The 12,131-nt window shown below is 36.8% G+C and overlaps 1 protein-coding gene across 4 annotated transcripts in view; it reads right to left on the minus strand.

The window, feature by feature from the left end:
- The window catches only part of cert (ceramide transfer protein), a 73,155-nt gene that overhangs the window by 17,274 nt on the left and 43,750 nt on the right, over nucleotides 1-12,131 (minus strand). The window lies entirely within an intron of this gene.

Below are 12,131 nucleotides of genomic sequence, written 5' to 3' on the forward strand. Positions count from 1 at the left end.
TCGCTCCGAATGCGTATCGAAATTGAAAGAAAAACATTGGTATGTTCGAATGGAAATTTACTTCCAATGTTTTCTCCGAATCCGGAACGAAATCTGAACGAATTTGCTTCTGAAATTGTTCAGATGTATCCGACATCCGACATCGTAACGAAATCGCTGCAAAATTCGGACGCTATGTCCGATGTCGGATCCGAAATCGTAACGATATCTTAATGAAAATAGTGTGAAGTGGTTGACATAATTTCGGGTCGATGTCGGTCCGATTTCAGAACGAAATCGAAAAAAAATCCTTGGGAAATTCGGAAGGGAAGTATATATGGGTACAAATTTGCAAAAATTACATATTTTCAAAATGGGAAAATTGTCGTATTTAGGAGCACGTCGAGCCCACACCTTATAAAATTTTGACCTAATTTTATGGTATAGTAAGTTTCAATATGTTTACTATCGAATCCCACATAGAAATTAACAATCGGTGACGATAACAAATTGGGGTTTTGAACAGGAAAATTTATTTCTGAACCACTGTGCACCGTTCGATTCGATTAACGAAGAATGAAAGCTTTCTTTGCCAAAAAAAAAAACTATAACCAAGAGTATGATAATAGTTTTTTGTCTGGGGCACCGGTCTCAGGAATTCAATGAACAAGGTAAACATACTGGCATAAAACATATACAGTAGAATCACGATAATTCGAAATTTTCGATAATTTGTATAAGCTGTCGGTCCCTTGAAGCCATTTCCTTCGCATTTTAACCTCGCTAAATCGAAAACCTCGATAATTCGATAAAATGACCGGTCTCTTGGATTACGAATTATCGAGATTCTACTGTAGTACAACATATGATGAAACAAGTGAAAATGGCGTTAGGTTTGGCCGGGCCCTCCTCCCATAAATAAATACCCTTCACCAAAAAAAAAAAAAAAAAAATATTGCAATCAGATTTCAGCCACTTCGGTTGAATAAAAATAACAAGTAAAAAGTCGCTAAGTTCGGCCGGGCAGAACTTTTTACACCCTCCACCATAAAATAGTCTTAATTAAAATGGAATAATTAGTTTCCTTTCACAATTTTAGGTGGAAAAAATTTTCGACCATGGATAGATACACCAATTGTCTTAATTATCAAATCTAATCTAAAAAATGTGTTCAGCCAGGTGAAAGGTACCACCTACGGGACTATATCAAAGTGTCAACCTATCTTTATAATTTTTGGTGGAAAAGTTTTGTAACTGCAGAGAACCTCAAAAGTCAAATTAAATTGAGGGTAGTTCCATCAAACAATGTAGGCCCTCAAAATGCCGAAAATCGGGAGGTACCGTAATATAGGAGCTATACGAAAAGATGGGCCTATGTTGACGAATTTTAGTGAAGAAGTTTCGTGATCACTGAAAATTCAAAGGTCAAAATATAGCTAGTTCGATTAAAAATTGTTGCTAAAATTCTCAAAATACCGAAGATCGGGAGGTATCGTTATATGGGGGCTTTACCAAACCATGGACCTATGTTGACGATGTTTGGTGGAGAAGTTTGATGACCACTGAGAACCTCAAATGTCAATTTACAGCTAGTTCGGGTGAAAATTGTAGCTAAAATTCTCAAAATACCGAAAATCGGGAGGTACCGTTATATGGGGGCTATACCAAAACATGGACCTATGCCCATATCCTTTGGAATATAAGTTTGTTGATCACTAGGAACCCTAAATGTCAAATTATAACTAATTCGGTTTGAAAATGTGAACGAAAACTTTATAATACCTCAAATCGGGAGGTACCGTTATATGGGGGCTATACCAAAACGTGGACCGATATAGCCCATCATCGAACTTGACCTGCCTGCAAACAAAAGACGCATCTTGCCAAAATTTCAGCGTCCTATCTCCATTTTTGTGGATGCTAGAGTGATTACCACAGACGAATGGACGGACATGCACAGATCGACTCAGAATTTTACGCTGATCAAGAATATATATACTTTATAGGGTCGCAAATGATTATTTCAATGCGTTACAAAAGGAAAAACAAACTTAATATACCCTCCATACTATGGTGGAGGGTATAAAAATGTATTTAGGGTCTTTTCGTACATTTGAGCTTGCCGACAAAAATGTGGATTAGGATTAAAGTTCAAAAGTGTTGCGGAGGAGGTATTTACAATGGACCGACTTGGTCCATTATGGAAGTGGATCTTATTTTGGAAGTCATATCTTTTCGATAGATATTGTACCAGTACATCTTTTTCAGATGTAATTCGAAACATTTTAGTTGTAATTCGTAACATTTCATATGTAATTCGAGAATTCCTTTTGTAATTCGAATTATTCCATTTATAATTCGAATTATTCCATTTGAAATTCGAATTATTCCATTTGAAATTCGAATTATTCCATTTGAAATTCGAAATATTTTATTTGAAATTAAAAATAAAATACTTCGAATTACAAATGGAATAATTCGAATTTCAAATGGAATAATTCGAATTTCAAATGGAATAATTCGAATTTCAAATGGAATAATTCGAATTATAAATAAAATAATTCGAATTACAAGTATAATAATTCGATTACAAATAGAATAATTCGAATTACAAATGGAATAATTCGAATTACAATTGGAATAATTCGAATTACAAATGAAATGTTAGGAATTATAAATAAAATTCTCGAATTACAATCAAAATAATTCGAATTACATCTGAAAAAGGTGTAATAATTTCAGAGGGGCATCGTATAAAGTTTGGATCAGGAAGGATGGACTTGTCCACGGAAAACATAATATCGCTTTAAACAGGACCACAATCAACAGCATCGGTAGACATTTCTTAGACACAAATGTTGAACTTTTGTGGGGGAGGTACCCTAAGATAGGACCGATATTGTCCTAAATTTGGACAAAATATTAGGAGACCCAAAGTTTGGAACATTGGTTGCCCCGTTCAAGAGATATAAAGCATACCATTTTAGTGACATATTTTAAATATTTTAGTGACATACTGGAAGTTGTGGACCGGCATTGCCCATCTCCGAACTGAAAGTAAGTTTGGACAAAATATGTCGGAGGCCAAATTTCCGGCCAAATCGACCAGTGCGAGTGCTATAGTGCGCTCCAGTCACTACACATGCTGCCATAGGGATTTTTACAACTTTCGGGCTATTTTTTCAGGAAGTATTTACTTGCCCCTGAAAAAACTTGTACCATCGCAAAGGGGGTCAGTGAATGCAAGTTGCTTCAACAAAAATCGAAGTGATTCGAGAGAAAGTCTTAAAGTGAACTTTTCCGAAATTTTGTGTGGGAGGTACACAAAGGAGTGGACAAATATTGTCCATATTCGAACCTGATGTATATCTGGTAGATATATTCGAATGTGTTAAGTATGGACCAAATCGGTCACTCCCATAGTTATCGTGCGCACAACTTTTTCGAGATACCTAAAGGAGTGGTCCTATATCGATTATATTCGAACTTAAACTAATTTTGAACAAAATATTAGGAAGGCCAAATTTTGGACCGAATCGGCAGATCCTTTCGAGAGTTATCTTGCGCTCCAACCACTACACACGGTGTCATAGGATTTTTTTTGCATCTTTCAGGCTATTTTCTTTGGAAGTATAGACTTGCCCCTGATGAAACTGGTACCGTCGTATAGGGGACAGTGAATACAAGTTGTTGCAACAAAAATCAAAGCGATTCGAGAGCAGGTGTTAAACTGAACTTTTTCGGAATTTTGTATGGGAGGTACCCGAATGAGTGCAACGATTGAGTCCATGTTGGAACCTCATCTAAGTCTGGTAGAAATTTCATGAAGCAAAACAACAAAAACAAGTTATTATCTTTGTGATCAGAATCACAAAGACCACCTTCGATGAATTAAGCTGGGTACACATTGTCAGTTTTGAATGTCGATATTTCGCAATTATCGATAACTGTCAAACCGTCCAGCAACCACAAAACATTTTGCGGTTGCACGATGAATGATAAAAATGAACGGCCACACTAGCAAGCAACAAAAAAGCTGTCATTTAAAACTGACAATGTGTACCCGGCTTTAGTTGTCCGATATAGTGTAACTTTATCTACGTTTTGAAGATATTTTGCCATGTGTAAAGGGCAGTACATATTGTCAGTTTTGAATGTCGATTTCTCGCAATTATCGATGACTGCCCCAACGTCCAACAACCACAAAATATTTTGTGATGAATGACAAAAATAGACGGCCGCACTAGCAAGCAACCGATTAATTCAGCAAATCTGTCATTCAAAACTGACAATGTATACCCCAAGCTTAAAGTTTCGGGAAAACCGTAAACTCAATTTCTATGTTATCGTTCTCATCAGTTGTTGTTGCAGCAACGGAAATATGTTCGTTGGTATATCTTTTGCAGTTCCGGTTTAACTGCGTCGTGATTGAAAAATTCTGAAACTAGACTGCCTTTGTCCATAAACAATCGGGAGACAGGAGCGTGGATTTAGCTCGACAGTTAAACAGATGCAGAGTACCGTGTGGTCCCAATCCACATATAGGACTTATGTTGGGTATGTTGCTGTCAATTATGGCCCAATACGAATTGAGCCGGCTGTATCGTCCGGATCTTAATCGGCCAAAAACAACTCGTGTTTGCCTTGGCGGCTGCCGTTCTTCTGCTACGATAAGTTTGAAAGAAATTTTGTGAAATGCTTGAGAGTTACAACCTTCTGCAAAAAATTTCCTCAAACTGAACTTTTCCCCAAATTTTGTGTGGGAGGTACCCGTAGGACGGGGCTGATATAGTCTATATTCCAACCTGACCCATCAGAAACTTCCTGCGAGAGTTATCTTGCTGATTTACCGTTGTAGTTGGTACAGTCAGGGTTCCATGGAGCTTTTAGGCCATTATCTCAGGACCTATAGACTAAAAATAAATCATTGTAGACCCCACAAACTATATATATATTCTTGATCAGCGTGCAATTCTACATCGATAGGTGGATGACATTTTAGGAAAATCTATTATATGTACATAGGACCTTTGGTATTGAAAGCGGGCTATGTAGGTCCACGCTTTCGTATAGCCCCCATACAAAATGACGCGTCGTCGTTTTAAGGAATTTTTAAGATATTTGTCCCATTTTACCAGCGAATTGGTTGTAATTTGGTTGTTTGTGTCTCCAGACCATTCCTACCAAAGTTGGTTTATATAGGTCCACGTTTTGGTATAGCCCCCATATAACGCCCCATATAAAGCACGCGTCATTTTTAAATATTTTGAATGTATTAGTTCCATTTGACAACAGAATCGGTTGTAACTTCGTATTTTGTGTTTCCAGAGGCTAAGAAACATTTCTACCATAAAATGTTTATATAGGTCCACAGGACGATATCTCTCGATTTTCGGTATTTTGAAGGTTTTGGCCTCATTATCACACCGAGATGGCTGGCCGAGATGGTATTTAGTCTTCGTCGGGGGTATAAAACTTTCCCCCAGAAATTTGTAGGTATAGGTTCACGCCATCATATAGATTTTGGCCTCATTAATCCACCAAAATGGCTGAAATTTGTGGTGAAGGGTATAAAAAGTTCGGCCCGACCGAACTTAACACTTTCCCTACTTGTTCTTAAACTAAGTTTGGGCAATATATTACGAAGTGCAAAATTTGGTTAGGTTGATCCGTTCGAGAGTTATCGTGCGTACCAACAAGTCAGACGGACGGACAGAGCTAAATCGATTCCAAATTGTCTGAAACTAATTTCGTCCAATTTCGTCCATTATTTCGATGACGTACCTTTCTGGTCTTATAAAATTACATATACCCCTCATTAACCCAAAGACGGAGGGTATAAAAACTGAAAAGTTTAACTTTGACCTTGAATTCCAATGCACCTACCAGACCGAATTTGACCGTTTTTGTTTCACCATACCACCAGACTAGCAAATGCCCGCTACTTCGTATGCGGAAAGGAAGCAGAATATATAATCAATATTTAATACGGGAATGGTGATTGCTGGAGATTCTGTTGTACTAAGACCTATTTTTATTACCAATATTTTTTTCGATTGTAGCCAGAATTTACAAAAAAAAATCTGCCGTATCGCATCCCTACACAACTACCATATTTTTTATTTCGAATTTCCAAAACTACGTATCATATTGCAAATTTCAGATTTGACTCCTGGTTTTAACCCTTCTAACATATATTCAAATCCCAATTCACTTTTCCAGATTTATCTGTTCCCCTGAAACCCATAATAGTACTATTTAGTACTTTTTGTATAAATAAGTACGAATTTTAAAAGCCTCCTCCCTACCTCCACTCTAAACACGAATTGCTAATCTAATGCCAAATTTCAAAATTCCAGTTCTAACCCTTACAAAATCACAAATTGTACAAAATTCTATACCATATAGCCAATACCAAAAGCTGTCAAATTTTGTACGATTTAGCACTTTTCGTACACGATTTTCCAAAATGTACTTTAATATCTATCCGTTCACCTAAACCCAATTTATAGCCAATGTAGTTCCATTTAGCACTTTTCCATAAGTACGAATTTCCAAAACTACCTCAATCCTACACTCCAACAGTAATCTGTTCACGCAAACAGAAATTGTAGCGAATTCTGTACCATTTAGTACTGCTTCGTGCACGTTAGTACGATTTTCCAAAGCTACGTCTATACCTCAATTCTATATTCCAACAGTAATCTTAATTCCATACTTCAGGATTCCAGCTCTTCAAATCCAAATCATACTAAGCTCACTACCATTCAGGACTTTTCGACCTTTGGTACATCTTTCTTACTCTTCATCAGTGACCCCCATTCCAAATTTCAGGATTCCAACTCTATCCGTTCACCCAAATCCAAATTGTACTAAATTTAGTACCATTAAGAACTTTTCGTGCACTTATGTATAGTTCGAATTTCCAAAAACCTTTCCTTGTTACTCTCCACCAGTGACACTAATTTCAAATTTCAGGATTCCAGCTCTATCCGTTCACCCAAATCCAAATTGTACTAAATTTAGTACCATTTAGTACTTTTCGTACCCTTATAGTTCGAATTTACAAAAACTTTCATTGTTACTCTTCATCAGTGACCCTCATTCCAAATGTCTGTATTCCAGCTCAATCCGTTCACCCAATTCAAAATTGTATTAAATTTAGTACCATTTAGTACTTTTCGTACCCTTATAGTTCGAATTTCCAAAAACCTTTCATTGTTACTCTTCATCAGTGACCCTCATTGCAAATGTTTGTATTCCAGCTCTATCCGTTCACCCAAATCCAAATTGTACTATATTTAGTACCATTAAGTACTTTTCGTATACTTTTAATTCGAATTTCCAAAACCTTTCTTTTTTACTCTCCATCAGTGACCTTAATTCCAAATTTCAGGATTCCAGCTCTATCCGTTCACCCAAACTTAAATTGTACTAAATTTAGTACAATTTATTACTTTTCGTACACTTATAGTTCGAATTCCAAAAACCTTTAATTTTTACTCTTCATCAGTGATCCTCATTCCAAATTCCAGGAATCCGGCTCTATCCGTTCACCCAAATCTAAATTGTACTAAATTTAGTACCATTTAGTACTTTTCGTGCATTTATAGTTCGAATTTCTAAAAACCTTTCTTTGTTACTCTCCACCAGTGACCCTAATTTCAAATTTCAGGATTCCAGCTCTATCCGTTCACCCAAATCCAAATTGTACTAAATTTAGTACCATTTAGTACTTTTCGTACCCCTATATTTCGAATTTACAAAAACCTTTCATTGTTACTCTTCATCAGTGACCCTCATTCCAAATGTCTGTATTCCAGCTCAATCTGTTCACCCAAATCGAAATTGTACTAAATTTAGTACCATTTAGTACTTTTCGTACCCTTATAGTTCGAATTTCCAAAATCCTATCATTGTTACTCTTCATCAGTGACCTTCATTCTAAATGTTTGTATTCCAGCTCTATCCGTTCACCCAAATCCAAATTGTACTAAATTTAGTATCATTTAGTACTATTCATGCACTTATAGTTCGAATTTCCAAAAACCTTTCTTTTCCATTAGTGACCTTAATTCCAAATTTCAGGATTCCAGCTCAATTCGTTCACCCAAACCCAAATTGTACTAAATTTAGTACAATTTATTACTTTTCGTACACTTACAGTTCGAATTCCAAAAACCTTTCATTTTTACTCTTCATCAGTGATCCTCATTCCAAATTTCACGATTCCAGCTCTATCCGTTCACCCAAATCCAAATTGTACTAAATTTAGTACCATTTAGTACTTTTCGTGTACTTATAGTTCGAATTTCTAAAACTTTTCTTTGTTACTCTCCATCAGTGACCCTCATTACAAATTTCAGGATTCCAGCTCAATCCGTTCACCTAAATCCAAATTGTACTAAATTTAGTACCATTTAGAACTTTTCGTGCACTTATAGTTCGGATTTCCAAAAACCTTTCTTTGTTACTCTCCACCACTGACCCTAATTTCAAATTTCAGGATTCCAGCTCTATCCGTTCACCCAAATCCAAATTGTACTAAATTTAGTACCATTTAGTACTTTTCGTGCACTTATAGTTCGAATTTCTAAAAACTTGTCTTTGTTACTCTCCATCAGTGACCCTTATTACAAATTTCAGGATTCCAGCTCAATCCGTTCACCCAAATCCAAATTGTACTAAATTTAGTACCATTTAGTACTTTTCGTACCCCTATAGTTCGAATTTACAAAAACCTTTCATTGTTACTCTTCATCAGTGACCCTCATTCCAAATGTCTGTATTCCAGCTCAATCTGTTCACCCAAATCAAAATTGCACTAAATTTAGTACCATTTAGTACTTTTCGTACCCTTATAGTTCAAACTTCCAAAAACCTTTCATTGTTACTCTTCATCTGTGACCCTCATTCCAAATGTTTGTATTCCAGCTCTATCCGTTCACCCAAATCCAAATTGTACTAAATTTAGTACCATTTAGTACATTTCGTACCCTTGTAGTTCGAATTTCCAAAAACCCTTTGGTACATCTTTCTAACTCTCCATCAGTTACCCTCATTCCAAATTTCAGAATTCTAGCTCTTCCCGCTTGCCTAATACCAAGGGTACCATATTTAGTACGTTTTAGTACTTTTCGTACACTTCTAGGTCGAATTTCCAAAATCCCAGCCTTATCTCACCCCTACACACCAACAGCAACCTACACCCAAAATTTCAAGTTTCTAGCTTCAGCCGTTTCGTCTGGGCGTTGATGAATCAGTCAGTCAGTCAGTCACTCACCTCACTACTATTTTATATATACAGTGCTGCTCAAAACATTTGCAACTGGAATGACTACTTCACTTTTTATATAGTTCTGACGTAATTTATGGATTTGAAATGCAAATATTTTTGTAGGTTGATTGTTTATTGACCCCTTTTTAAAGATTAAAAAAAGAATTGGCAATAAATGCACTTATTTTTCAAAAATACGCGAAACAAAGCTCGGACACACTTTTGGTCCTGCTCAAAACATTTGCAACTTAGAAAATTTGATTCAAAATCTGAAGATATGATTTGTGTTTTGATAATATATTGTGAGTTTAACCATTTATTTATTATCTGGACACATCATAAAGGTATCCAGGTAACTAAATAAATTAATATATCCTTTTGAATCCTGTCTCTAAGGATAATTATTAAATACAAAAGTTTTATTAGATAGTTAATAGTGTAGAGTCCATTTTAGGGTCCCGGAACCTTTTGTATGAATTCAGATCACTTAAGCTGATCGGGTCCGATAAAAACACAAAAAATATTTGCAAAAATTGCTAATTTTACGCGGTTATACATACGTTTAGCGGCGGTATTATGCCAAAAACCCCTCTTATACGACATCTGCGGTGTGTACGTGGTGCGATTTCGACATATTATATGTCTGGTTAGTTTTTAAATCCAATAAATATCTCGACCTCATGCCTCTAGTACAATCCCTGTCCATAAAAATACCTCCAGGTCAATATAAAACACCATCTTCGTTTTGGGTCAACTTTTTTGTATAAGGGGACAAATTCTATTATCATTCGACTTGGTGATCAAGTAAATTTTTTCAAGTCATATAATTCAAATATCGATTTAAGTCGACGAAAAATACTCGATTTTATAACTCCAAAATCAATTCCACACATTTTTGGCAAAATTTATATGAAAAATTGAACTTGTTCTGGAAATTACTGTTTTCCTAAAATTTGCCCATATTGGTACTCCGGTATCTATGGTATGTATCGGAGGGTTTTGTATAGATTTATCGATGTAAAGCCTTTATTAAACGTCTGTTGATGGCCTCTGAGGGATCTGCTTAATAATTCGCATCATTATTTGAGTATTCCCTGCAGTAGATCTAGTTGTACATTCACCTCCTTCCCATTTTATCGCAATTTTAGTACTTTTTACGCGGTATACAGCTCAATTTTAAATACTGTCATGTCCTTATATTTATTTCTGGACTGCGTTGGATCCACAAATTTCAGAAATAAACATTTCTCATATCTTTGATACAAATTTCGGACCATAACTTTTGTTTTTATTAAAAAATTAGAAATGTCTGGTTTTCGGCATACTTGTCTGTCAAAATTAAACATAGGCGGCATAAAATGTATTCCTCATAAAAGCTTTTTGCCCCTTCTTCTGATTAAAAACCATCTTATGCCATTTAGTACAAAAACTCAACAAAAATTATGTAATAAACATTCGAACCACGGAGTTGCATATGTTTTGAGCAGGCTAAAACACGTGATCCTCCGACATTTCACACATTTCTGTAACATAAGTGTTAAGAACTGAATAATCATTTTAAAATCTTGAAAGTAGGGTCAATAAAGAATCAAATTGCAAAAATAAATATATTTCAAAACATAACATGTCCTTAAAAATAGTCTAAATGTGATATAGGCATTTGAGTTGCAAATGTTTTGAGCAGCACTGTATATAGATTGTAAGAGACTGAACAGCTATTTAACCGACCTTACCAACTTTTTCCACCTGAGGAATAAGCACATTTCCGCCACAAAATATACAGCCACTCTGTTCACCACATGGACAGCGCAGTTTGGAAGAGAGTTGAATGTAGTGGTCGAAGGTAGCAGAATTCCGACCACAAACTGTCCCAACATTTTAGGGGTCACATTCGACACTGCATTCAAGTCGTGCGCACACGCCACAGCTATCTGCGACAAACTGAAAAGCAGGAACAAGTTCTCAAGTCCTTAACCGGCAGCACTTGGTGTGCAGATAAAGAAACCTTGTTGACCACATATAACGCGATAGGTCAGTCTGTGGTAAGCAATGCGGCTCCAGTTTGGTCCCCGGGATTATGTGATACGAATTGATTCAAACCTGTCAGAATGCCGCCCTGAGAACAGCAACAGGGCGCCTCCTCAAGTCTTTTGTGGACCATCTACCTGAGGAGGCAAAGATTCTTCCAGTAAAGCAACACAATGAGATGCTTTCGTTGCAGTACTTGCTTGGGTGTTTCCGCGAGAGCCATCCCAATCACTATCTGGTGGTTATGCCCGACACATTCAGGCACATCAGGAAGGATATCCACGCTCTAGAGGGAGAGGTCCAACGATGCAGGAGAGAGCCCCTAGAGCAGCATGTATATCTAGCAGGTTTAAATAGCATTCACACGGATGCAGTTGCTAAGGCCATCTATCGCAGCTGAGTAGCGTCAGCTGCCACTACAAACCAGAGTAGTTTTGGTTCAACTACGCTCGGGATATTGCAGTCGCCTAAATTCTTATTGGGCGGAAATCGATCGCGCCGTGCAGGACATCTGCCCAGTAAGCGGCATGGGCCCGCACGACACAAAGCACCTTTTCAACTGTCCCGCCAAACCTACTCATCTAACACCAGTGGATCTGTGGCTACATCCCATCGAAGCAGCAATTTTCCTGGAACTGGAGACAGACCCAGAGCCAGATTGAGCAGAAGAACAATTTACAATTTACTGACTGTCAAAATTGGAACTTCTATATCTCAAAAATGGTAATACCTACGAAAACACCATAAAGAACAATCTAGTAGAGAATTTTCACTGCTACAACATTTTCTTTAATCCCATTTCGATAGGTCTTGCCGTTTCCAAGCAAAATCGGCGATTTTTTTTTTT

This window comes from Musca autumnalis, unplaced genomic scaffold (genome assembly GCF_047663935.1).
Source record: "Musca autumnalis isolate F117 unplaced genomic scaffold, ASM4766393v1 scaffold_4, whole genome shotgun sequence".
NCBI lineage: Eukaryota > Metazoa > Arthropoda > Insecta > Diptera > Muscidae > Musca > Musca autumnalis.